Raw genomic sequence first — 5,294 nt, forward strand, 5'->3', positions numbered from 1 at the left:
CTAGCGCAAGAAAATACTCGTGTTAAATTTGTCAAGCCCAAAAGTCCAGAAGTTGGCAAGTGGAAGACGAATGAAGCTAAAGTGCAGCGCAAGAAAATCAAGCCAAATTTTGATATGTTGCTGTCCAAGTATGCCAATCACGCAGCCGGTTCTAGCTCTAACCGGTCACCAAATTTGAAGCGCTCAAGGTCACCTCCTCAGGAAGAATTTCAGCATCATGCAAGGCCATATGGGTCGTGGGCGCCGGGACCATGGGTACCGTCTCTCCCCTATGTACCATATTACATGGGAGACTTCAATGGAGGATGGTGGCAGCCCCCAATGGCCCCTTATGCTTTTCATCCGGGTTGGGCAGAACAAAGGAGGCCCGTTTGTGAGAGACTTTCTTATCCCACACGAGGCCGTTTGAAAAATAGTGTCAATCGGCCAGTGCAAGATAATCAAAAAAGGGTCGGCAAGCAAGAATGGCGTGTTAAGTTGCCAAGTGCTGTACCGGTCGAGTCAAGCAAAGGCAAGAAAAAAACCGATGCCGACTCACTTATCTTGGGCACCGAAACATTCGCCGTACAGCAGCCGATTGTGCATAGCAATCCGACTGAGCCGATACTTGCTATCGCGCCAAAGCACTCGGCTAATGACCATGAGGCAAGCACCAGCCAGGTAAAAACAAGAGATCCTAAATACACTCAGCCAAAGTGGTGTCCTCCAGGGCTAACAAAGATACAAAAGAGGAAACTATAGAGGTTAAGGAGTCAAGAGATGGCAGAACAAGAAGCCGAGAAGCAAAGGGATAAGTTGTTCAATGACACTCGGCCCATGGTGCCTACAAAACAAGTGTGGAGGCCTAAACAAATACAAGATGCAGTCGCTTCTACACCTATCACAGTAGCACCTGCGCCACCAAAGGAGGACGATGCGACAGCTATTACATCGTCTGCGACACTTCTTACTTCTCCTTCACTTGGACAAATTTCAGAATCGGTGGATGCACTTGAAGAAGAGGATGATATGTTGGACTATGAGTTTACGCCGGTTCATGAAGGTATGGATATCAATATGGTGTATTACTTACCTGCTGAGTTTTGAGCTATAGATGAGGAAGGGGAGGTGGCCCAGCTGGATTTTGGCCCTAAAAATGCAATATTCGAGAAGCCAAAAGACCCAGTAACGCATCTGAAACCGTTGTATCTCAGAGGTCATATCAATGGATCACCGCTCACTCGGATGCTTGTTGATGGTGGTGCTGTGGTGAATCTTATGCCGTATTCGGTCTTCAAAAAATTGGGGCTGCATGATGAAGAGTTGATAAAGACCAACATGGTGCTCAATGGATTTGAAAGCAAAGAGAAAACTGAAGACAAAGGTGTGATGTATGTGGAGCTCACGGTGGGAAGTAAAACTTTGGCTACAGCATTCTTTGTCACTGAGGTGCAAGGTAACTACAATGTCATACTAGGCCGTGATTGGGTTCATGCAAACCAGTGCGTGCCATCCACTATGCACCAGTTTTGATCCAGTGGGTTGATGATGAAGTGGAAGTCATTCATGCGGATAACTCGGCCTCTGTTGCTTTGGCCGAGGCATCGGTGGATTGGCAACATCCAAATGCTAGTTTCTTGACGGGATATGACTTGTCGGAATTCGATTTTCTCTGCTCAACCAAGAATGGTTTCATGCCCATCTCTTTAAAGCTGACTGAATGCAATCGGCTCCAAGGTATGATATGTTTAAATGGATCCTAACTCAGAGTGGTTACAAAAGCGACTTGTAGAATATCGGTCCAATGAGAACGATATGTATGAGTCCATAGAAGAGTTAGATGATATGGATAAATTAGGACAAGGTTTTACATCGGCCGATCCATTATAAGAGATAGATATAGGAGATGGTTCAACTCCTAGGCCGACATTTGTAAATGCAAATTTAAGAGCCAATCACAAAGCTAAGTTGATCGAGCTGTTGAAAGAATATGTCTGTTGCTTTGCGTGGGAATATCATGAGATGCCAGGTTTAAGCCGAGAGCTAGTGGAGCATCGATTACCTATAAAGGCTGGTTTTAGACCATATAAACAATCGGACAGAAATTTTAATCCAAAAACATATGAACGGATCAAGGAAGAGATCGGTCGTTTGCTTAAAGCTAATTTTATTAGACCTTGCAGGTATGCCGAGTGGATTTCTAACATTGTCCCAGTAGAAAAGAAAGGATCTGGCAAGTTGAGGGTGTGCATTGACTTCAGAGATCTGAATAGGGCTACACCCGAAGATGAGTATCCCATGCCAATAGCTGATATGCTTATTAATGATGCTTCTGGACATAAAGTTATTAGCTTTCTAGATGGTAATGCCGGATACAATAAAATTTTTATGGCCGAAGAGGACATGTCCAAAACAGCTTTTTGTTGCCCTGGTTTTCTTGGTTTATTCGAGTGGACAATGATGACATTCGGATTAAAAAATGCTGGGGCCACATATCAAAGGGCTATGAATTTGATTTTTCATGATTTACTCGGTGTCATACTTGAAGTCTATATTGATGATATTGTTGTGAAATCGGACGCTTTTGAATCTCACTTGGCCGATTTGTGTTTAGCTTTTGAAATAATGAAAAACTATGGACTAAAGATGAATCCTTTGAAGTGTGCATTCGGTGTGTCAGCTAGTAAGTTTTTGGGCTTCATTATTCATGAAGATGGCATAGAGATTGATCCCAAAAAGATAGAGGCCAGACAGAAAGTGGAAGCTCCAACATGCAAGAGAGATATGCAAAAGTTCCTTGGCAAGGTCAATTACTTGAGGAGGTTCATAGCTAATCTGTCAGGGAAGGTTGATGCGTTTACTCCTATCCTTCGGTTAAAGAATAATGTTGATTTCACTTGGGGGGCAAAACGGCAAGAAGCATTTGATATGATCAAGAATTATTTGTGCACTCCTCCGGTGATGAAAGCACCCAAGCATAGGGAACCCTTCAGGCTTTACATTGCAGCAGAGCAAGGAGTTATTGGTGCTGTTTTGACTCATGAAACCAAAAGAAAAGAGCATGCTATTACATATTTGAGCAGGCGCTTATTGGACGCCGAGACAAGGTATACATTTATTGAGAAACTATGTCTATGCTTATATTATGCTTGCACAAAATTGAGACATTATTTAGTGCCGAGTGCTTGTATAGTAGCTTGTCAAACCGATGTCATTAAATACATGTTGCATAGGCCAATTCTTAGTGGTAGAATTGGCAAGTGGGCTTATGCTTTGATTGAACTTGATTTGGCTTATGAATCTCTAAAATCCATGAAAGGCCAAATCATTGCTAAATTTATTGTTGAACATCGGATTGATGAGAAGTATGACATTGATATAAACCTTGTCTCATTTGTACTGTGGAGATTATATTTTGATGGTTCAGTTTGTAGCAATGGCCAAGGTGTTGGTATTGTTTACATATCTCCTCATGGTGCTGTTTTTGAAGCCTCATGCCGCTTAGAATATTTTTGTACAAATAATCAAGCCGAATATGAAGCATTGTTATTCGGTTTAGAGATGTTGCTTGCTATAGGTGTTACACATATTGAGGCTTATGGTGATTCGTTACTAGTGGTGCAGCAAATATCCAAGCTCTTTCAGTGTTTGGACGAATCACTTAGTGTTTATCTTAATAAATGTCTAGATATAATGTCTACCTTGGATTGTTTTAGCATTGCTCATATATCTAGACACGACAATTGGAAAGCAAATGAGTTGGCACAACAGGCATCCGGCTACCATGTTGATCATGGCGTGTTTCATATTTCTGAAAAGCCGATGTCTAGTCTTGCCAACGTAGGGGAGGCCGAACCGGAGCCCACCGTTTCGGCCACTAATGAAATATTCAATGCAGGAGAAAGTCAAGACTGGAGGAAACCCATTGTTGATTATTTGTGTGATCCTAGTAGAAGGGTGGACAGGGCTGTTCGGCGGATGGCTTTCAAGTATACAATGAGAGATGATGATCTCTATCGCCGAACGGTTGATGATGTTCTTCTAAAGTGCTTGGACGAGGAGCAAGCAAGAGTTGCTATGGGGGAGGTCCATGAAGGTATTTTTGGAACTCATCAATCGGCTCCCAAGATGAAATGGTTGCTACGACGTGTTGGATTTTATTGGCCGACTATGATTAATGATTGCTACAGGTATTACGAAGGGTGTGAAGCTTGTCAAAAATTTGGTGATATTCAGTTGGCTCCTGCTGCTATGTTACATCCCATTATCAAGACGTGGCCTTTCAGAGGATGGGGTTTAGACTTTATTGGACAAATTCATCCGTCGTCCTCAAAGGGGATCGGTTCGTATTGGTGGCAACCGATTATTTCACTAAATGGTCTGAAGCAGTACCTCTCAAGAACATGACACAGACGGAGGTGATTAAATTCATAACCGAGCACATTATTCATAGATCGGCATTCCTCCAACATTGACTACAGATCAAGGCTCCTCTTTCATGTCACACCAAGTTAGAGAATTTGCCGAATCTTATAACATAAAATTGCTCAATTCCTCTCCATATTATGCCCAAGCCAATGGACAAGCTGAGTCTAGCAATAAAATTTTAATCATGCTCATCAAGAAGAAGATTGAGGATAATCCAAGGAGATGGCATGAGTTGTTGTCTGAAGCTTTGTGGGCACATAGGATCTCAAGACATGGTGCTACGAAGGTTACTCCATATGAGATAGTATACGGTCAAGAGGCTGTTTTACCGGTGGAAGTGAATTTGAATGCTTTGAGAATAGCCAAACAAAATGATTTATTAGCAGTAGACTTTTATAACTTGATGATGGACAATATTGATGAGGTTGCCGATAAACGTTTGGCTGCTTTGAAGGCCATAGAGAAGGACAAGTTGAGGGTAGCAAGGTCTTACAATAAGAAAGTTAAGTTGAAGAATTTTCAAGTTGGCGATCTCGTCTAAAAAGTAATTATCCCGATTGGTTCAAGAGACAGAAAATTCAGGAAGTGGTCTCCAAGTTGGGAAGGTCCTTTTAGAATCGTAAAAATAGTTCCCGGAAACTCTTATTTGGTGGAATCCATACAAGGGGCACTGTTACCTCGAGCTCTCAATGGCAAGTACTTGAAGAAATACCACCCAAGTGTGTGGCAAGAAGCCTGAGTGGGCAGTGCCCGATATATGATTATCGCCCTTAGCACAAACATGGTCGATACCTGATTATCGTCCTGAGGAAAATAAATGGCCGATGGAGTGTTGACATCGTCCTTAGAACAAACATAATACAAGTTATTTTTCGGCACACAAGCTT

The sequence above is a fragment of the Triticum urartu genome, chromosome 1 (assembly GCF_003073215.2).
Source record: "Triticum urartu cultivar G1812 chromosome 1, Tu2.1, whole genome shotgun sequence".
NCBI lineage: Eukaryota > Viridiplantae > Streptophyta > Magnoliopsida > Poales > Poaceae > Triticum > Triticum urartu.